The sequence below is a fragment of the Dendropsophus ebraccatus genome, unplaced genomic scaffold, assembly GCF_027789765.1.
Source record: "Dendropsophus ebraccatus isolate aDenEbr1 unplaced genomic scaffold, aDenEbr1.pat pat_scaffold_1085_ctg1, whole genome shotgun sequence".
Taxonomy (NCBI): domain Eukaryota; kingdom Metazoa; phylum Chordata; class Amphibia; order Anura; family Hylidae; genus Dendropsophus; species Dendropsophus ebraccatus.
In genome coordinates this window covers 25,994-46,896 of record NW_027208502.1, presented here as the reverse complement: position 1 = coordinate 46,896, position 20,903 = coordinate 25,994, and the positions used below count along the sequence as shown (strand labels likewise).

The following is a 20,903-nucleotide window of genomic DNA, read 5'->3' as shown; positions in this document are numbered from 1 at the left end:
GAGTGTGTTGTGCGCAGGTGGACCGACCCCGAAAAATTAGCCCGAGTGTGGCTACGAAAAGTTTGTTTGTCCAAGACTTGCTGGCCTCTGTTGCCATGGCAACCAACTGGCAGAGTTGTTTACAACTTGGCTGCCGGGCCAGTGCTGGTGATGTCATCGCGGGACGTGATGTCATCAAGGCTTTGCTGCTATACACAGCTGCCAGCACAACAAGCAGCTCAGTTGCAGCCGGTCAAGCGACCCGAGCAGGTAGGTGGAAAGGTAGGTGCAGTTTATTAAACCGTTTCCTTTGGATTTGATTTCCTGGTGGCCGGCCGATGTATCCTGCTGATGCTGCCTGCCTACGGCTCCAGCTGGGAGAATTCACCCTCCATGTTCTTTGATAGATAGATTAGATACATTAGATAGAATAGATAGGATAGATAGGATAGATTAGATAGATAGATAGATAGATAGATAGATAGATAGATAGATAGATAGATAGGTAGGTAGGTAGGTAGGTAGGTACTAATAATAAGCTAGCCAGCTAGGCAGCCAGCCACAGAGACAGCCAGCCAGCTACAGAGACAGCCAGCCAAAGAGCTAGCTGCATGTCATGTATGCCAGACAGAGACGGAGACAGAGACAGAGACGTGTATGTCTGCCATCCATCAGGTGGAAGCAGACGCAGTGTGATTGGGGGGTGGAGCTATTCAGATTTGAGAGCAGAAAGGAAGACAGAGGCAGTGCTAGGCAATAGGAGATGCAGTGTGAAAGCACGTCCGGTCCGCCATCTGAGAGGGTGGAGCGCATAATAGGGTATGTATGTCTGGCTTCGCCTTAACAAGAAGGACGTGGTGTCCGAGAAGGGGAGTTTTCGGGAAACCGTTGTGGCCATCGCTTCTCGGCCTTTTGGCTAAGATCAAGTGTAGTATCTGTTCTTATCAGTTTAATATCTGATACGTCCCCTATCTGGGGACCATATATTAAATGGATTTTTAGAACAGGGAGATGGAAAAAGAGCTTGCTCTGTCCTCTCCAGGCATTGACCTGGTATTGCAGTGCCTCCAGGTTCAGTGCACCCCCTAATGAGTTTGCAAAAAACAGAGCAAAAGAATGAAGAAGGAAACAAGCCGGCTGCACCTGAAACTACTGTTTTGCAAGAAACATCCCTCGAGTGTGTTGTGCGCAGGTGGACCGACCCCGAAAAATTAGCCCGAGTGTGGCTACGAAAAGTTTGTTTGTCCAAGACTTGCTGGCCTCTGTTGCCATGGCAACCAACTGGCAGAGTTGTTTACAACTTGGCTGCCGGGCCAGTGCTGGTGATGTCATCGCGGGACGTGATGTCATCAAGGCTTTGCTGCTATACACAGCTGCCAGCACAACAAGCAGCTCAGTTGCAGCCGGTCAAGCGACCGAGCAGGTAGGTGGAAAGGTAGGTGCAGTTTATTAAACCGTTTCCTTTGGATTTGATTTCCTGGTGGCCGGCCGATGTATCCTGCTGATGCTGCCTGCCTACGGCTCCAGCTGGGAGAATTCACCCTCCATGTTCTTTGATAGATAGATTAGATACATTAGATAGAATAGATAGGATAGATAGGATAGATTAGATAGATAGATAGATAGGTAGGTAGGTAGGTAGGTACTAATAATAAGCTAGCCAGCTAGGCAGCCAGCCACAGAGACAGCCAGCCAGCTACAGAGACAGCCAGCCAAAGAGCTAGCTGCATGTCATGTATGCCAGACAGAGACGGAGACAGAGACAGAGACGTGTATGTCTGCCATCCATCAGGTGGAAGCAGACGCAGTGTGATTGGGGGGTGGAGCTATTCAGATTTGAGAGCAGAAAGGAAGACAGAGGCAGTGCTAGGCAATAGGAGATGCAGTGTGAAAGCACGTCCGGTCCGCCATCTGAGAGGGTGGAGCGCATAATAGGGTATGTATGTCTGGCTTCGCCTTAACAAGAAGGACGTGGTGTCCGAGAAGGGGAGTTTTCGGGAAACCGTTGTGGCCATCGCTTCTCGGCCTTTTGGCTAAGATCAAGTGTAGTATCTGTTCTTATCAGTTTAATATCTGATACGTCCCCTATCTGGGGACCATATATTAAATGGATTTTTAGAACAGGGAGATGGAAAAAGAGCTTGCTCTGTCCTCTCCAGGCATTGACCTGGTATTGCAGTGCCTCCAGGTTCAGTGCACCCCCTAATGAGTTTGCAAAAAACAGAGCAAAAGAATGAAGAAGGAAACAAGCCGGCTGCACCTGAAACTACTGTTTTGCAAGAAACATCCCTCGAGTGTGTTGTGCGCAGGTGGACCGACCCCGAAAAATTAGCCCGAGTGTGGCTACGAAAAGTTTGTTTGTCCAAGACTTGCTGGCCTCTGTTGCCATGGCAACCAACTGGCAGAGTTGTTTACAACTTGGCTGCCGGGCCAGTGCTGGTGATGTCATCGCGGGACGTGATGTCATCAAGGCTTTGCTGCTATACACAGCTGCCAGCACAACAAGCAGCTCAGTTGCAGCCGGTCAAGCGACCGAGCAGGTAGGTGGAAAGGTAGGTGCAGTTTATTAAACCGTTTCCTTTGGATTTGATTTCCTGGTGGCCGGCCGATGTATCCTGCTGATGCTGCCTGCCTACGGCTCCAGCTGGGAGAATTCACCCTCCATGTTCTTTGATAGATAGATTAGATACATTAGATAGAATAGATAGGATAGATAGGATAGATTAGATAGATAGATAGATAGATAGATAGATAGGTAGGTAGGTAGGTAGGTAGGTACTAATAATAAGCTAGCCAGCTAGGCAGCCAGCCACAGAGACAGCCAGCCAGCTACAGAGACAGCCAGCCAAAGAGCTAGCTGCATGTCATGTATGCCAGACAGAGACGGAGACAGAGACAGAGACGTGTATGTCTGCCATCCATCAGGTGGAAGCAGACGCAGTGTGATTGGGGGGTGGAGCTATTCAGATTTGAGAGCAGAAAGGAAGACAGAGGCAGTGCTAGGCAATAGGAGATGCAGTGTGAAAGCACGTCCGGTCCGCCATCTGAGAGGGTGGAGCGCATAATAGGGTATGTATGTCTGGCTTCGCCTTAACAAGAAGGACGTGGTGTCCGAGAAGGGGAGTTTTCGGGAAACCGTTGTGGCCATCGCTTCTCGGCCTTTTGGCTAAGATCAAGTGCAGTTGCCGCTGTGCTTGGTCTTGGCTGGAGGGGCGTCGGAGGCTTAGCCCCCGTTGGGGGCGGCTGAAGATTAAGAAGGCGATCACCATGGGCGTGAAGCTACGCTATGCCGAGACCGGGGAACCCCGGGTCAAAAACGGATTTCGTATAGATGTGTCGGAGGGGATGGAAGACCGCTTTACCCTGAAAGTTCTGGTGTGCGAAATTCTGACTGAAATACTAAAGGTAAAACGAGATGATATTTTATGTTTGCAAGACCCTAAAAAGGGAAAGTATGTGTTGGTCCTAACCAATATTGGTCACTGCCATAATTTGTACCGTAACTTGCAAGAAAATCTTGATAATCCTGATTTGGATGGATTGACTTTCACCATCTTGTATAGCGGAGGGGCAATTCCGCTTGTGGTTTTCTTATACAACCCTCATGTGCCCAGATATGACATTGATGTGTTTTTGAAAAACTATTGTGCCTGTGTCAGTTTTTCGCACAAGGTGAAGAATAGTGAGGGGTTATGGACAGGAAAGTACAAGTACTTTGTCACTTTCCATGAGGACCCGCAGAGTCCAGGTGGTATGAAGTACCCTCCACTTAACTTTGCCATTGGGAGAGACCGTGGATATTTGTTTTTTCCTGGAGCTCCCAGGTTCTGCCGTAAATGTAAGGGCTTTGGGCATATTGCGGAAGACTGTAAGGAAGAGATAAGGTGTGGCCGCTGTGGGCAGCCGGGGCATCCAGCCCGGGATTGTGACAACCCCATTGCGTGTAACCTCTGTGGGAAGGTCGGCCATATCTTCAAAGATTGCCCCATGCGGGAAAAAAAATCCTTTGCTGAGGTGGTTGGTGGTGGGCGCCCTCAGGGAGTACCTAAAGTGACCCTGTTGGGATTGCCGTCGGTGGTGGAAGACACAGTCACAATGGAGGTGGCACAGGTGGAAGAGGTGCTTCCTCATGGTGTTTGTGTGCAAGTTGAAGGGGAGGTGGAGGGTTCTGTGCCAGAGACTCCCGCCGTTTCATGGAGCGAGAGCTCCATGGAACAAGAAGGCAATGGAGGCCAGGGTGATTTTTCCAACTCCAGACCCTTGGAAGAGGTGTTGGAGGTAGCCCCTAAAAGACCCAGGACTGCGCTATCTCCGGCCAGTGAGTGTGGTGCGAGTCCTGGGCGAGAAGCTGTGTACCCTATTTCGGCGATTCCTGCGGATGTGGCTTTTTTAGAAGAAGCCGGGACTTCGGCCTTCACATGCGGCTACCGAAGTCCAGACGGTGTCGGATGAAGGAGAGATGGGGTGTGTACAGCCCACTCGCGTGCCGGGTTAAAATATGGGCTCCAAAGTTGCATGTAATGTCGTATCCTTGAATGTTAGGCAGATTGGATCCAAAGCAAGGAGAGCGGCTGTCCTGGACTTTGTAAAAAGTCTGGGAGCAGAAATATACTGCCTACAGGAATGTGGCATTTCGGAGCCATTGTCTGACCGGGACTGGCCGCATGGTCAGCATGTGTGGTCAGGGTCAGACAAAAACAAGAACGATGGGGTTGGGATATTGCTGGGTAGTAGAGAGATAAGTTTAGAAAGTTATACTGTGGTGGAGGTGGGGAGGTGTGTAATGGCAGTGGTGTTGTATAGGGGTGTGCGGGTGAGGGTTTTTAATGTATATAGTTATACACAAAGGGAAGATAGGGCAAAATTATTTGAGAAATTGTGTTTGTTTTTGCCTGGGAGAACTCCCACCATTTTGGCGGGGGATTTCAACTGTGTGGTAGAGGGATCTAAGGTGGATGGGACAGGGAGGAGGTTAAAAAATCTGGTTTCTGATTTTGCTTTATTGGATGCGGCTGTGGAGTGCTTGGGCAGGTCACCACCTGCGACCTATAAGGCTGATAGAGGTGGGGTGGAGTCTCGCATAGATTATTGTTTTTTTTCTAAAAATGTAAAATGTATTGCTTTTTCCCAACAGGTAGTGGGGTTTTCTGATCATGAGTGTTTGAGAGTCTGTATTGAATGTGATGTGGAAGGGTTGTATGGAAGAGGTGTGTGGAAGTTAAATGTGAGTCTGCTTGAGGATGTGAGGATCATGGTGGATTTTAAGTATGCTTATGTTAGGTGGAAAAGTAGACAAAAAGATTTTGAGAGTATACTGGGGTGGTGGGATTGGATGAAGGGGGAGGTTAAAAAATTCTTCAGAAAGTGGGGCTACAAAAAAGCTGCCATATTAAGAAATAGGTACAAAGAGCTGAATATGAAAATAAATTGGTTGCAAAAGTTAAGGATGATTGGAGTTAATGTGGATGATCTGTTAGAGGAAGCAAGGACTGAATTGAAAGAAAGTATGGAGAAGAGAGGGAAAGAGATTATTTATAGATCAAAAGTGGAGTGGTTGGACAAAAATGAGAAGTGTACAAGGTTTTTCTTTAAGAAAGTGTGTGGTAAGAAAAATGATATGGAAGTTGTGCTAAATAAGGGAGGGGTGAGTGTGTATGGTAAAGATGTGATAAGAGAGGTGGAAGCATTTTATAGTGAACTATATGAGTGTAAATGGATAGATGAGAATTTGGTAGATGAAGTGTTAAATGGTCTGGAGAGTGAGATTAAGGAGAGTGATGGTGAGATGTTATGTGAGGATATTGCATTGGAGGAGGTTAGAAGTGCTGTGATGAGTGCAAGGAAAAATAAAACCCCTGGGAAGGATGGGATTCCGGTTGAATTTTATGTGAAAGCATGGGATATTGTGGGTGAGGATATGATGAAAGTATATCAGTATATGTGGGAGAATGGTAGGATGAGTGAGTCGATGAAAGAAGGGGTGGTTGTGTTGATTTATAAGAAAGGAGACAAGAAATGTTTGGGGAACTGGAGACCGATTACGTTGCTAAACACGGATTACAAGGTGTTTGGTAAGATTGTGTCTGGTCGTATGCGTGAGGTGATTGGACAGGTGATAGAGGAGGATCAAGTGTGTGCGATTCCTGGTAGAAGTATGACTGATAATTTATTTTTGTTGAGGGATTTGTTTGGGGACTGCATGGATAGGAAACAGAAGTGTATGGTTTTAATGGTGGATTTTGAAAAAGCTTTCGATAGAGTGTCGCATGAATTTATGTTTAAAGTGTTAGAGAGGATGGGATTTCCGAAGAATTTTGTGGATGTGGTAAAGTGTTTATATGCGGATGTGACAAGTGAGTTTTTGATAAATGGGGTGTTGAGTGATAAAATAAGGGTGGGGTCGGGGGTTAGGCAAGGTTGCCCTATGTCCCCCATATTGTTTGTGAGTGTGATTGAGCCGTTGATGTGTATTATTAGAAAGGATAAGGTGATGAGAGGTTTGTTGATTCCGGGGAGTGGAGGGAAGAATGTAAAAGTATTGGGTTATATGGATGATATTGTGGTGGTGAGTGATAACATGGTAAGTATGAATAGGGCTAAATTGTGGTTGGATGTTTTTTGTGGTGCATCTGCTTTTAAAGTCAATTGGGATAAGTGTGTGTTTAAGTGTTTTGGGGATAAGAGTGTGAGAATGGACGGTGTTGAAAGTGAAAGAGGCGCGGTGAAGATTTTGGGGATACAATTTAATGACGATCTAAATGGGAATGAAAGTTGGAATGAATGTGGGATGCGAATTGAGCGTAAGTTGAATTTTTGGAGAATGCGTCAGTTAACTTTGGTTGGGAAAGTTTTGATTGTAAAAGCGGTAATTTTGCCTATTTTGTTATTTTGTGCGAATGTGTTCCCGTTTGCTGTGCGAAATATGAAAAAGGCTGAGAAATTGTGTTTTACGTTTTTGTGGGGTAGTAAGATGGAGAGGATGAAAAGAGAGGATGTGTACAAGTCTTGTGAGAATGGCGGGCTAGGGTTTCCAAATTTTCAGATTTTTTTGGGGCTTAGCTATATTAAAGTTATGGTAGTGTTGCTGGAGAAAGAGAATAAGGCTGGATGCATGGTGCGGTATATGGCTGGGTGGATGTTGTATGGGTTAAAATGGGTGGAGAGGGATGCAAGAGTGCCTGTTGCTTTCAAGTGTCCGATGTGGTATAAGAAAGTGGAGAAATTGGTGATAGAATTGGATTTGCTAAATGTGCCTGTGGATGAGTTTAGAGACAAAAAGAAAGTGATGAGGAGAATTGAAGCGAGAGAATTGGTGTGTAATATTGGTGGTTTAAGGGCGGATGAGGCTTTGACTGTTTGGAAGAAAATGAGAGTGAGTGGAATGTCAACAAAACAACATGATGTGGTATGGATGAGTCTGCATGACATTTTGCCAGTGAGACAGGTGCAGAAGAGGCGTGACTTGATTAGATATGAGGTGTGTCCGAGGGATGGTTGTGGAGCTAGTGAGACTGTGAGACATATGATGTGGGACTGTCAGTATGCTTATGATGTATGGAAAGGAGTGGGGGGTTTGTGTAAGGAGTTGGCTGGGGTGACGTTCATAGACTGGAGAGTGGCTATGTTTGGTATGGGTGCTTCTGGTAAGGTTAAGGAGAGAGTGATGTGGCTGATTATGGCGTGTGTGATGGAGAGTCTATGGGATATGCGAAATTTGTGGGTGTTTAGAAGAAGGTTGGTGTCTGTTAATGAATGTGTGAAATTAATATTGTCAAGGTTGTATGTGGTATATTTGTGGGACAGACAGCGTGGTGGTGACCTGGACGCGGAAGGTGTGTGGAAGTTTAAAAAATGGAGGTTTTTGGTGTATTATAAGTGATTTGGTTATGGGTTTTGTGGAGGCTTTATTATAAGTTTTTGATGTAAAATTATGGAAAAAAGACCATGATGATGAAAAGGTTGGATTAAAGAGAATGGTATGAGCAGTTTTCTGTTATATCAGTTTTAACCAATCTGAATGGTTTTAAAAAAAAAAAAAAAAAAAAAAAAAAAAATCTGTTCTTATCAGTTTAATATCTGATACGTCCCCTATCTGGGGACCATATATTAAATGGATTTTTAGAACAGGGAGATGGAAAAAAGAGCTTGCTCTGTCCTCTCCAGGCATTGACCTGGTATTGCAGTGCCTCCAGGTTCAGTGCACCCCCTAATGAGTTTGCAAAAAACAGAGCAAAAGAATGAAGAAGGAAACAAGCCGGCTGCACCTGAAACTACTGTTTTGCAAGAAACATCCCTCGAGTGTGTTGTGCGCAGGTGGACCGACCCCGAAAAATTAGCCCGAGTGTGGCTACGAAAAGTTTGTTTGTCCAAGACTTGCTGGCCTCTGTTGCCATGGCAACCAACTGGCAGAGTTGTTTACAACTTGGCTGCCGGGCCAGTGCTGGTGATGTCATCGCGGGACGTGATGTCATCAAGGCTTTGCTGCTATACACAGCTGCCAGCACAACAAGCAGCTCAGTTGCAGCCGGTCAAGCGACCGAGCAGGTAGGTGGAAAGGTAGGTGCAGTTTATTAAACCGTTTCCTTTGGATTTGATTTCCTGGTGGCCGGCCGATGTATCCTGCTGATGCTGCCTGCCTACGGCTCCAGCTGGGAGAATTCACCCTCCATGTTCTTTGATAGATAGATTAGATACATTAGATAGAATAGATAGGATAGATAGGATAGATTAGATAGATAGATAGATAGATAGATAGATAGATAGATAGATAGATAGGTAGGTAGGTAGGTAGGTAGGTACTAATAATAAGCTAGCCAGCTAGGCAGCCAGCCACAGAGACAGCCAGCCAGCTACAGAGACAGCCAGCCAAAGAGCTAGCTGCATGTCATGTATGCCAGACAGAGACGGAGACAGAGACAGAGACGTGTATGTCTGCCATCCATCAGGTGGAAGCAGACGCAGTGTGATTGGGGGGTGGAGCTATTCAGATTTGAGAGCAGAAAGGAAGACAGAGGCAGTGCTAGGCAATAGGAGATGCAGTGTGAAAGCACGTCCGGTCCGCCATCTGAGAGGGTGGAGCGCATAATAGGGTATGTATGTCTGGCTTCGCCTTAACAAGAAGGACGTGGTGTCCGAGAAGGGGAGTTTTCGGGAAACCGTTGTGGCCATCGCTTCTCGGCCTTTTGGCTAAGATCAAGTGTAGTATCTGTTCTTATCAGTTTAATATCTGATACGTCCCCTATCTGGGGACCATATATTAAATGGATTTTTAGAACAGGGAGATGGAAAAAGAGCTTGCTCTGTCCTCTCCAGGCATTGACCTGGTATTGCAGTGCCTCCAGGTTCAGTGCACCCCCTAATGAGTTTGCAAAAAACAGAGCAAAAGAATGAAGAAGGAAACAAGCCGGCTGCACCTGAAACTACTGTTTTGCAAGAAACATCCCTCGAGTGTGTTGTGCGCAGGTGGACCGACCCCGAAAAATTAGCCCGAGTGTGGCTACGAAAAGTTTGTTTGTCCAAGACTTGCTGGCCTCTGTTGCCATGGCAACCAACTGGCAGAGTTGTTTACAACTTGGCTGCCGGGCCAGTGCTGGTGATGTCATCGCGGGACGTGATGTCATCAAGGCTTTGCTGCTATACACAGCTGCCAGCACAACAAGCAGCTCAGTTGCAGCCGGTCAAGCGACCGAGCAGGTAGGTGGAAAGGTAGGTGCAGTTTATTAAACCGTTTCCTTTGGATTTGATTTCCTGGTGGCCGGCCGATGTATCCTGCTGATGCTGCCTGCCTACGGCTCCAGCTGGGAGAATTCACCCTCCATGTTCTTTGATAGATAGATTAGATACATTAGATAGAATAGATAGGATAGATAGGATAGATTAGATAGATAGATAGATAGATAGATAGATAGATAGATAGATAGATAGATAGGTAGGTAGGTAGGTAGGTAGGTAGGTACTAATAATAAGCTAGCCAGCTAGGCAGCCAGCCACAGAGACAGCCAGCCAGCTACAGAGACAGCCAGCCAAAGAGCTAGCTGCATGTCATGTATGCCAGACAGAGACGGAGACAGAGACAGAGACGTGTATGTCTGCCATCCATCAGGTGGAAGCAGACGCAGTGTGATTGGGGGGTGGAGCTATTCAGATTTGAGAGCAGAAAGGAAGACAGAGGCAGTGCTAGGCAATAGGAGATGCAGTGTGAAAGCACGTCCGGTCCGCCATCTGAGAGGGTGGAGCGCATAATAGGGTATGTATGTCTGGCTTCGCCTTAACAAGAAGGACGTGGTGTCCGAGAAGGGGAGTTTTCGGGAAACCGTTGTGGCCATCGCTTCTCGGCCTTTTGGCTAAGATCAAGTGTAGTATCTGTTCTTATCAGTTTAATATCTGATACGTCCCCTATCTGGGGACCATATATTAAATGGATTTTTAGAACAGGGAGATGGAAAAAGAGCTTGCTCTGTCCTCTCCAGGCATTGACCTGGTATTGCAGTGCCTCCAGGTTCAGTGCACCCCCTAATGAGTTTGCAAAAAAACAGAGCAAAAGAATGAAGAAGGAAACAAGCCGGCTGCACCTGAAACTACTGTTTTGCAAGAAACATCCCTCGAGTGTGTTGTGCGCAGGTGGACCGACCCCGAAAAATTAGCCCGAGTGTGGCTACGAAAAGTTTGTTTGTCCAAGACTTGCTGGCCTCTGTTGCCATGGCAACCAACTGGCAGAGTTGTTTACAACTTGGCTGCCGGGCCAGTGCTGGTGATGTCATCGCGGGACGTGATGTCATCAAGGCTTTGCTGCTATACACAGCTGCCAGCACAACAAGCAGCTCAGTTGCAGCCGGTCAAGCGACCGAGCAGGTAGGTGGAAAGGTAGGTGCAGTTTATTAAACCGTTTCCTTTGGATTTGATTTCCTGGTGGCCGGCCGATGTATCCTGCTGATGCTGCCTGCCTACGGCTCCAGCTGGGAGAATTCACCCTCCATGTTCTTTGATAGATAGATTAGATACATTAGATAGAATAGATAGGATAGATAGGATAGATTAGATAGATAGATAGATAGATAGATAGATAGATAGATAGATAGATAGATAGATAGGTAGGTAGGTAGGTAGGTAGGTACTAATAATAAGCTAGCCAGCTAGGCAGCCAGCCACAGAGACAGCCAGCCAGCTACAGAGACAGCCAGCCAAAGAGCTAGCTGCATGTCATGTATGCCAGACAGAGACGGAGACAGAGACAGAGACGTGTATGTCTGCCATCCATCAGGTGGAAGCAGACGCAGTGTGATTGGGGGGTGGAGCTATTCAGATTTGAGAGCAGAAAGGAAGACAGAGGCAGTGCTAGGCAATAGGAGATGCAGTGTGAAAGCACGTCCGGTCCGCCATCTGAGAGGGTGGAGCGCATAATAGGGTATGTATGTCTGGCTTCGCCTTAACAAGAAGGACGTGGTGTCCGAGAAGGGGAGTTTTCGGGAAACCGTTGTGGCCATCGCTTCTCGGCCTTTTGGCTAAGATCAAGTGTAGTATCTGTTCTTATCAGTTTAATATCTGATACGTCCCCTATCTGGGGACCATATATTAAATGGATTTTTAGAACAGGGAGATGGAAAAAGAGCTTGCTCTGTCCTCTCCAGGCATTGACCTGGTATTGCAGTGCCTCCAGGTTCAGTGCACCCCCTAATGAGTTTGCAAAAAAACAGAGCAAAAGAATGAAGAAGGAAACAAGCCGGCTGCACCTGAAACTACTGTTTTGCAAGAAACATCCCTCGAGTGTGTTGTGCGCAGGTGGACCGACCCCGAAAAATTAGCCCGAGTGTGGCTACGAAAAGTTTGTTTGTCCAAGACTTGCTGGCCTCTGTTGCCATGGCAACCAACTGGCAGAGTTGTTTACAACTTGGCTGCCGGGCCAGTGCTGGTGATGTCATCGCGGGACGTGATGTCATCAAGGCTTTGCTGCTATACACAGCTGCCAGCACAACAAGCAGCTCAGTTGCAGCCGGTCAAGCGACCGAGCAGGTAGGTGGAAAGGTAGGTGCAGTTTATTAAACCGTTTCCTTTGGATTTGATTTCCTGGTGGCCGGCCGATGTATCCTGCTGATGCTGCCTGCCTACGGCTCCAGCTGGGAGAATTCACCCTCCATGTTCTTTGATAGATAGATTAGATACATTAGATAGAATAGATAGGATAGATAGGATAGATTAGATAGATAGATAGATAGATAGATAGATAGATAGATAGATAGATAGATAGGTAGGTAGGTAGGTAGGTAGGTAGGTACTAATAATAAGCTAGCCAGCTAGGCAGCCAGCCACAGAGACAGCCAGCCAGCTACAGAGACAGCCAGCCAAAGAGCTAGCTGCATGTCATGTATGCCAGACAGAGACGGAGACAGAGACAGAGACGTGTATGTCTGCCATCCATCAGGTGGAAGCAGACGCAGTGTGATTGGGGGGTGGAGCTATTCAGATTTGAGAGCAGAAAGGAAGACAGAGGCAGTGCTAGGCAATAGGAGATGCAGTGTGAAAGCACGTCCGGTCCGCCATCTGAGAGGGTGGAGCGCATAATAGGGTATGTATGTCTGGCTTCGCCTTAACAAGAAGGACGTGGTGTCCGAGAAGGGGAGTTTTCGGGAAACCGTTGTGGCCATCGCTTCTCGGCCTTTTGGCTAAGATCAAGTGTAGTATCTGTTCTTATCAGTTTAATATCTGATACGTCCCCTATCTGGGGACCATATATTAAATGGATTTTTAGAACAGGGAGATGGAAAAAGAGCTTGCTCTGTCCTCTCCAGGCATTGACCTGGTATTGCAGTGCCTCCAGGTTCAGTGCACCCCCTAATGAGTTTGCAAAAAACAGAGCAAAAGAATGAAGAAGGAAACAAGCCGGCTGCACCTGAAACTACTGTTTTGCAAGAAACATCCCTCGAGTGTGTTGTGCGCAGGTGGACCGACCCCGAAAAATTAGCCCGAGTGTGGCTACGAAAAGTTTGTTTGTCCAAGACTTGCTGGCCTCTGTTGCCATGGCAACCAACTGGCAGAGTTGTTTACAACTTGGCTGCCGGGCCAGTGCTGGTGATGTCATCGCGGGACGTGATGTCATCAAGGCTTTGCTGCTATACACAGCTGCCAGCACAACAAGCAGCTCAGTTGCAGCCGGTCAAGCGACCGAGCAGGTAGGTGGAAAGGTAGGTGCAGTTTATTAAACCGTTTCCTTTGGATTTGATTTCCTGGTGGCCGGCCGATGTATCCTGCTGATGCTGCCTGCCTACGGCTCCAGCTGGGAGAATTCACCCTCCATGTTCTTTGATAGATAGATTAGATACATTAGATAGAATAGATAGGATAGATAGGATAGATTAGATAGATAGATAGATAGATAGATAGATAGATAGATAGATAGGTAGGTAGGTAGGTAGGTAGGTACTAATAATAAGCTAGCCAGCTAGGCAGCCAGCCACAGAGACAGCCAGCCAGCTACAGAGACAGCCAGCCAAAGAGCTAGCTGCATGTCATGTATGCCAGACAGAGACGGAGACAGAGACAGAGACGTGTATGTCTGCCATCCATCAGGTGGAAGCAGACGCAGTGTGATTGGGGGGTGGAGCTATTCAGATTTGAGAGCAGAAAGGAAGACAGAGGCAGTGCTAGGCAATAGGAGATGCAGTGTGAAAGCACGTCCGGTCCGCCATCTGAGAGGGTGGAGCGCATAATAGGGTATGTATGTCTGGCTTCGCCTTAACAAGAAGGACGTGGTGTCCGAGAAGGGGAGTTTTCGGGAAACCGTTGTGGCCATCGCTTCTCGGCCTTTTGGCTAAGATCAAGTGTAGTATCTGTTCTTATCAGTTTAATATCTGATACGTCCCCTATCTGGGGACCATATATTAAATGGATTTTTAGAACAGGGAGATGGAAAAAGAGCTTGCTCTGTCCTCTCCAGGCATTGACCTGGTATTGCAGTGCCTCCAGGTTCAGTGCACCCCCTAATGAGTTTGCAAAAAACAGAGCAAAAGAATGAAGAAGGAAACAAGCCGGCTGCACCTGAAACTACTGTTTTGCAAGAAACATCCCTCGAGTGTGTTGTGCGCAGGTGGACCGACCCCGAAAAATTAGCCCGAGTGTGGCTACGAAAAGTTTGTTTGTCCAAGACTTGCTGGCCTCTGTTGCCATGGCAACCAACTGGCAGAGTTGTTTACAACTTGGCTGCCGGGCCAGTGCTGGTGATGTCATCGCGGGACGTGATGTCATCAAGGCTTTGCTGCTATACACAGCTGCCAGCACAACAAGCAGCTCAGTTGCAGCCGGTCAAGCGACCGAGCAGGTAGGTGGAAAGGTAGGTGCAGTTTATTAAACCGTTTCCTTTGGATTTGATTTCCTGGTGGCCGGCCGATGTATCCTGCTGATGCTGCCTGCCTACGGCTCCAGCTGGGAGAATTCACCCTCCATGTTCTTTGATAGATAGATTAGATACATTAGATAGAATAGATAGGATAGATAGGATAGATTAGATAGATAGATAGATAGATAGATAGATAGATAGATAGGTAGGTAGGTAGGTAGGTAGGTACTAATAATAAGCTAGCCAGCTAGGCAGCCAGCCACAGAGACAGCCAGCCAGCTACAGAGACAGCCAGCCAAAGAGCTAGCTGCATGTCATGTATGCCAGACAGAGACGGAGACAGAGACAGAGACGTGTATGTCTGCCATCCATCAGGTGGAAGCAGACGCAGTGTGATTGGGGGGTGGAGCTATTCAGATTTGAGAGCAGAAAGGAAGACAGAGGCAGTGCTAGGCAATAGGAGATGCAGTGTGAAAGCACGTCCGGTCCGCCATCTGAGAGGGTGGAGCGCATAATAGGGTATGTATGTCTGGCTTCGCCTTAACAAGAAGGACGTGGTGTCCGAGAAGGGGAGTTTTCGGGAAACCGTTGTGGCCATCGCTTCTCGGCCTTTTGGCTAAGATCAAGTGTAGTATCTGTTCTTATCAGTTTAATATCTGATACGTCCCCTATCTGGGGACCATATATTAAATGGATTTTTAGAACAGGGAGATGGAAAAAGAGCTTGCTCTGTCCTCTCCAGGCATTGACCTGGTATTGCAGTGCCTCCAGGTTCAGTGCACCCCCTAATGAGTTTGCAAAAAACAGAGCAAAAGAATGAAGAAGGAAACAAGCCGGCTGCACCTGAAACTACTGTTTTGCAAGAAACATCCCTCGAGTGTGTTGTGCGCAGGTGGACCGACCCCGAAAAATTAGCCCGAGTGTGGCTACGAAAAGTTTGTTTGTCCAAGACTTGCTGGCCTCTGTTGCCATGGCAACCAACTGGCAGAGTTGTTTACAACTTGGCTGCCGGGCCAGTGCTGGTGATGTCATCGCGGGACGTGATGTCATCAAGGCTTTGCTGCTATACACAGCTGCCAGCACAACAAGCAGCTCAGTTGCAGCCGGTCAAGCGACCGAGCAGGTAGGTGGAAAGGTAGGTGCAGTTTATTAAACCGTTTCCTTTGGATTTGATTTCCTGGTGGCCGGCCGATGTATCCTGCTGATGCTGCCTGCCTACGGCTCCAGCTGGGAGAATTCACCCTCCATGTTCTTTGATAGATAGATTAGATACATTAGATAGAATAGATAGGATAGATAGGATAGATTAGATAGATAGATAGATAGATAGATAGATAGATAGATAGATAGATAGATAGGTAGGTAGGTAGGTAGGTAGGTACTAATAATAAGCTAGCCAGCTAGGCAGCCAGCCACAGAGACAGCCAGCCAGCTACAGAGACAGCCAGCCAAAGAGCTAGCTGCATGTCATGTATGCCAGACAGAGACGGAGACAGAGACAGAGACGTGTATGTCTGCCATCCATCAGGTGGAAGCAGACGCAGTGTGATTGGGGGGTGGAGCTATTCAGATTTGAGAGCAGAAAGGAAGACAGAGGCAGTGCTAGGCAATAGGAGATGCAGTGTGAAAGCACGTCCGGTCCGCCATCTGAGAGGGTGGAGCGCATAATAGGGTATGTATGTCTGGCTTCGCCTTAACAAGAAGGACGTGGTGTCCGAGAAGGGGAGTTTTCGGGAAACCGTTGTGGCCATCGCTTCTCGGCCTTTTGGCTAAGATCAAGTGTAGTATCTGTTCTTATCAGTTTAATATCTGATACGTCCCCTATCTGGGGACCATATATTAAATGGATTTTTAGAACAGGGAGATGGAAAAAGAGCTTGCTCTGTCCTCTCCAGGCATTGACCTGGTATTGCAGTGCCTCCAGGTTCAGTGCACCCCCTAATGAGTTTGCAAAAAACAGAGCAAAAGAATGAAGAAGGAAACAAGCCGGCTGCACCTGAAACTACTGTTTTGCAAGAAACATCCCTCGAGTGTGTTGTGCGCAGGTGGACCGACCCCGAAAAATTAGCCCGAGTGTGGCTACGAAAAGTTTGTTTGTCCAAGACTTGCTGGCCTCTGTTGCCATGGCAACCAACTGGCAGAGTTGTTTACAACTTGGCTGCCGGGCCAGTGCTGGTGATGTCATCGCGGGACGTGATGTCATCAAGGCTTTGCTGCTATACACAGCTGCCAGCACAACAAGCAGCTCAGTTGCAGCCGGTCAAGCGACCGAGCAGGTAGGTGGAAAGGTAGGTGCAGTTTATTAAACCGTTTCCTTTGGATTTGATTTCCTGGTGGCCGGCCGATGTATCCTGCTGATGCTGCCTGCCTACGGCTCCAGCTGGGAGAATTCACCCTCCATGTTCTTTGATAGATAGATTAGATACATTAGATAGAATAGATAGGATAGATAGGATAGATTAGATAGATAGATAGATAGATAGATAGATAGATAGATAGATAGATAGATAGGTAGGTAGGTAGGTAGGTAGGTACTAATAATAAGCTAGCCAGCTAGGCAGCCAGCCACAGAGACAGCCAGCCAGCTACAGAGACAGCCAGCCAAAGAGCTAGCTGCATGTCATGTATGCCAGACAGAGACGGAGACAGAGACAGAGACGTGTATGTCTGCCATCCATCAGGTGGAAGCAGACGCAGTGTGATTGGGGGGTGGAGCTATTCAGATTTGAGAGCAGAAAGGAAGACAGAGGCAGTGCTAGGCAATAGGAGATGCAGTGTGAAAGCACGTCCGGTCCGCCATCTGAGAGGGTGGAGCGCATAATAGGGTATGTATGTCTGGCTTCGCCTTAACAAGAAGGACGTGGTGTCCGAGAAGGGGAGTTTTCGGGAAACCGTTGTGGCCATCGCTTCTCGGCCTTTTGGCTAAGATCAAGTGTCCGTTTGCTCAGGGCCTGTTGGACGCCCTGGAACTTGAACTCAGTGACTGTGTGCCCAGGAACAGGCTAACGCACTGCGCGGTGCTGTACGGCCTGTTCCCTGGGAATTTCGGCGATGAGGCAACCCGGGAGGCCTGGCGCCTTATGAACTGTTTTAAGGACGCTATATGGCTTGCCAGGAACCGCCTCATTCTGAAGAAGGAGAGGATGTCCTTTCTGGACTGCCGCAGGCTGGTCCACAGCCTGCTCAGAGACTATTCCATCATGGACAGATCGGACCAGGAAGAAGAGGATTGATACCCCTCTCCTTCCCCCTCTCCCCTTGTGTTGTGTTGTCTTTCAATAAAGCTTCGGGCCTGTGATTTCCCCTCCCTACCCCCCTCTCTCCCACCCCCCTTACCCCATCACTTGTCTGTATTGCTTTATTGTTTGTTGTTTTAGGATTGTTAAGGTATGCAGGAATGTTAGTGTAGCGGGTGGTATGATGTATAGCGTAGGGAGCCTGTGCTGTATGTTGTACCATGGTGCTGAGTATGTAGTGTCTTATTTATTGAACTGTGCTGCGTCACAGTTTATGTATGCCTGACGACGACTGATTGTAATAAAGATATTTTCAATCAAAAAAACAAAAAAAAAAAATCTGTTCTTATCAGTTTAATATCTGATACGTCCCCTATCTGGGGACCATATATTAAATGGATTTTTAGAACAGGGAGATGGAAAAAGAGCTTGCTCTGTCCTCTCCAGGCATTGACCTGGTATTGCAGTGCCTCCAGGTTCAGTGCACCCCCTAATGAGTTTGCAAAAAACAGAGCAAAAGAATGAAGAAGGAAACAAGCCGGCTGCACCTGAAACTACTGTTTTGCAAGAAACATCCCTCGAGTGTGTTGTGCGCAGGTGGACCGACCCCGAAAAATTAGCCCGAGTGTGGCTACGAAAAGTTTGTTTGTCCAAGACTTGCTGGCCTCTGTTGCCATGGCAACCAACTGGCAGAGTTGTTTACAACTTGGCTGCCGGGCCAGTGCTGGTGATGTCATCGCGGGACGTGATGTCATCAAGGCTTTGCTGCTATACACAGCTGCCAGCACAACAAGCAGCTCAGTTGCAGCCGGTCAAGCGACCGAGCAGGTAGGTGGAAAGGTAGGTGCAGTTTATTAAACCGTTTCCTTTGGATTTGATTTCCTGGTGGCCGGCCGATGTATCCTGCTGATGCTGCCTGCCTACGGCTCCAGCTGGGAGAATTCACCCTCCATGTTCTTTGATAGATAGATTAGATACATTAGATAGAATAGATAGGATAGATAGGATAGATTAGATAGATAGATAGATAGATAGATAGATAGATAGATAGATAGATAGATAGGTAGGTAGGTAGGTAGGTAGGTACTAATAATAAGCTAGCCAGCTAGGCAGCCAGCCACAGAGACAGCCAGCCAGCTACAGAGACAGCCAGCCAAAGAGCTAGCTGCATGTCATGTATGCCAGACAGAGACGGAGACAGAGACAGAGACGTGTATGTCTGCCATCCATCAGGTGGAAGCAGACGCAGTGTGATTGGGGGGTGGAGCTATTCAGATTTGAGAGCAGAAAGGAAGACAGAGGCAGTGCTAGGCAATAGGAGATGCAGTGTGAAAGCACGTCCGGTCCGCCATCTGAGAGGGTGGAGCGCATAATAGGGTATGTATGTCTGGCTTCGCCTTAACAAGAAGGACGTGGTGTCCGAGAAGGGGAGTTTTCGGGAAACCGTTGTGGCCATCGCTTCTCGGCCTTTTGGCTAAGATCAAGTGTAGTATCTGTTCTTATCAGTTTAATATCTGATACGTCCCCTATCTGGGGACCATATATTAAATGGATTTTTAGAACAGGGAGATGGAAAAAGAGCTTGCTCTGTCCTCTCCAGGCATTGACCTGGTATTGCAGTGCCTCCAGGTTCAGTGCACCCCCTAATGAGTTTGCAAAAAACAGAGCAAAAGAATGAAGAAGGAAACAAGCCGGCTGCACCTGAAACTACTGTTTTGCAAGAAACATCCCTCGAGTGTGTTGTGCGCAGGTGGACCGACCCCGAAAAATTAGCCCGAGTGTGGCTACGAAAAGTTTGTTTGTCCAAGACTTGCTGGCCTCTGTTGCCATGGCAACCAACTGGCAGAGTTGTTTACAACTTGGCTGCCGGGCCAGTGCTGGTGATGTCATCGCGGGACGTGATGTCATCAAGGCTTTGCTGCTATACACAGCTGCCAGCACAACAAGCAGCTCAGTTGCAGCCGGTCAAGCGACCGAGCAGGTAGGTGGAAAGGTAGGTGCAGTTTATTAAACCGTTTCCTTTGGATTTGATTTCCTGGTGGCCGGCCGATGTATCCTGCTGATGCTGCCTGCCTACGGCTCCAGCTGGGAGAATTCACCCTCCATGTTCTTTGATAGATAGATTAGATACATTAGATAGAATAGATAGGATAGATAGGATAGATTAGATAGATAGATAGATAGATAGATAGATAGATAGATAGATAGATAGATAGGTAGGTAGGTAGGTAGGTAGGTACTAATAATAAGCTAGCCAGCTAGGCAGCCAGCCACAGAGACAGCCAGCCAGCTACAGAGACAGCCAGCCAAAGAGCTAGCTGCATGTCATGTATGCCAGACAGAGACGGAGACAGAGACAGAGACGTGTATGTCTGCCATCCATCAGGTGGAAGCAGACGCAGTGTGATTGGGGGGTGGAGCTATTCAGATTTGAGAGCAGAAAGGAAGACAGAGGCAGTGCTAGGCAATAGGAGATGCAGTGTGAAAGCACGTCCGGTCCGCCATCTGAGAGGGTGGAGCGCATAATAGGGTATGTATGTCTGGCTTCGCCTTAACAAGAAGGACGTGGTGTCCGAGAAGGGGAGTTTTCGGGAAACCGTTGTGGCCATCGCTTCTCGGCCTTTTGGCTAAGATCAAGTGTAGTATCTGTTCTTATCAGTTTTTAAATGCTCAGTTGTGCGATGTGTATATGTTGCAGGAATGTGCTCTGTCCTCTTCTAGGTCCTACAACCATCTGGCCAGGCAGTGGTCCCACGGTCCCTCCTACTGGTCCGGCGGGGGCGACTGTAAGTCCGCAGGGGTCGCCATCCTGATCAGGGGAGGCAACTTTACACTTGATTCTGTTCAGGAGCTTGTCTGTGGCAGATTGCTAATTGCAGACGGCTCTTGGGCGGGGGAGCCCGTAAGGCTCATCAATGTGTATGCCTCTCCTGAGAAGGGTGCGCGTCTGGAACTATTCCAGGCCCTGCGGGCCCAGCTCGCAACCTCCAGGGCTGTAGTGTTGGGTGGGGACTTCAACTGCCCCATTGAAGCGGACGGACGCAGTTCTGGGACATCTGTCAAGTTGGATGTCACATCCAAACTGCTCATCGAGATGGTGACTGAAGCATCCTTGCAGGACGTTGTTGGGTCCATCGGGAACGGCTCTGTTAATTATACATGGAGCCGCCCCGATGGCTCGCTCCGTTCTCGGATTGACTTTGTGTTTGCCTCTCGAGCAGTCAGGCAGACTAGGCACTCTATGGTTCCCTGCTTCTTCTCTGACCACAGGGCCATTCTGTTTCAAGGGGTTCTGGGCCATGGTTTCCCATCTGGCCCAGGCTCCTGGAAGCTGAATTGTGCTCTACTGGCTCAGGAGG

General features: G+C 47.9%; 12 non-coding genes and 1 pseudogene across 12 annotated transcripts; all 13 read left to right on the top strand.

Annotated features, from left to right (window-relative positions):
- Positions 1 to 875: 875 nt before the first annotated feature.
- On the top strand, positions 876 to 1,066 carry LOC138774760 (U2 spliceosomal RNA). Its single transcript, XR_011360388.1, has one exon. It is a non-coding gene; the product is annotated as a U2 spliceosomal RNA (small nuclear RNA).
- Positions 1,067 to 1,992: 926 nt separating this feature from the next.
- On the top strand, positions 1,993 to 2,183 carry LOC138774759 (U2 spliceosomal RNA). Its single transcript, XR_011360387.1, has one exon. It is a non-coding gene; the product is annotated as a U2 spliceosomal RNA (small nuclear RNA).
- A 5,793-nt stretch (positions 2,184 to 7,976) lies between these two features.
- LOC138774772 (U2 spliceosomal RNA) lies at positions 7,977 to 8,187 on the top strand (annotated as a pseudogene).
- A 958-nt stretch (positions 8,188 to 9,145) lies between these two features.
- On the top strand, positions 9,146 to 9,336 carry LOC138774758 (U2 spliceosomal RNA). The gene has a single exon (XR_011360386.1). It is a non-coding gene; the product is annotated as a U2 spliceosomal RNA (small nuclear RNA).
- Positions 9,337 to 10,302: 966 nt separating this feature from the next.
- On the top strand, positions 10,303 to 10,493 carry LOC138774757 (U2 spliceosomal RNA). The gene has a single exon (XR_011360385.1). It is a non-coding gene; the product is annotated as a U2 spliceosomal RNA (small nuclear RNA).
- Positions 10,494 to 11,460: 967 nt separating this feature from the next.
- On the top strand, positions 11,461 to 11,651 carry LOC138774755 (U2 spliceosomal RNA). The gene has a single exon (XR_011360383.1). It is a non-coding gene; the product is annotated as a U2 spliceosomal RNA (small nuclear RNA).
- Positions 11,652 to 12,618: 967 nt separating this feature from the next.
- LOC138774754 (U2 spliceosomal RNA) lies at positions 12,619 to 12,809 on the top strand. Its single transcript, XR_011360382.1, has one exon. It is a non-coding gene; the product is annotated as a U2 spliceosomal RNA (small nuclear RNA).
- Positions 12,810 to 13,763: 954 nt separating this feature from the next.
- On the top strand, positions 13,764 to 13,954 carry LOC138774753 (U2 spliceosomal RNA). The gene has a single exon (XR_011360381.1). It is a non-coding gene; the product is annotated as a U2 spliceosomal RNA (small nuclear RNA).
- A 950-nt stretch (positions 13,955 to 14,904) lies between these two features.
- LOC138774752 (U2 spliceosomal RNA) lies at positions 14,905 to 15,095 on the top strand. Its single transcript, XR_011360380.1, has one exon. It is a non-coding gene; the product is annotated as a U2 spliceosomal RNA (small nuclear RNA).
- Positions 15,096 to 16,057: 962 nt separating this feature from the next.
- LOC138774751 (U2 spliceosomal RNA) lies at positions 16,058 to 16,248 on the top strand. Its single transcript, XR_011360379.1, has one exon. It is a non-coding gene; the product is annotated as a U2 spliceosomal RNA (small nuclear RNA).
- Positions 16,249 to 17,851: 1,603 nt separating this feature from the next.
- LOC138774768 (U2 spliceosomal RNA) lies at positions 17,852 to 18,036 on the top strand. Its single transcript, XR_011360394.1, has one exon. It is a non-coding gene; the product is annotated as a U2 spliceosomal RNA (small nuclear RNA).
- Positions 18,037 to 18,998: 962 nt separating this feature from the next.
- LOC138774750 (U2 spliceosomal RNA) lies at positions 18,999 to 19,189 on the top strand. The gene has a single exon (XR_011360378.1). It is a non-coding gene; the product is annotated as a U2 spliceosomal RNA (small nuclear RNA).
- A 962-nt stretch (positions 19,190 to 20,151) lies between these two features.
- LOC138774774 (U2 spliceosomal RNA) lies at positions 20,152 to 20,334 on the top strand. The gene has a single exon (XR_011360396.1). It is a non-coding gene; the product is annotated as a U2 spliceosomal RNA (small nuclear RNA).
- The last annotated feature ends 569 nt before the right edge of the window (positions 20,335 to 20,903 follow it).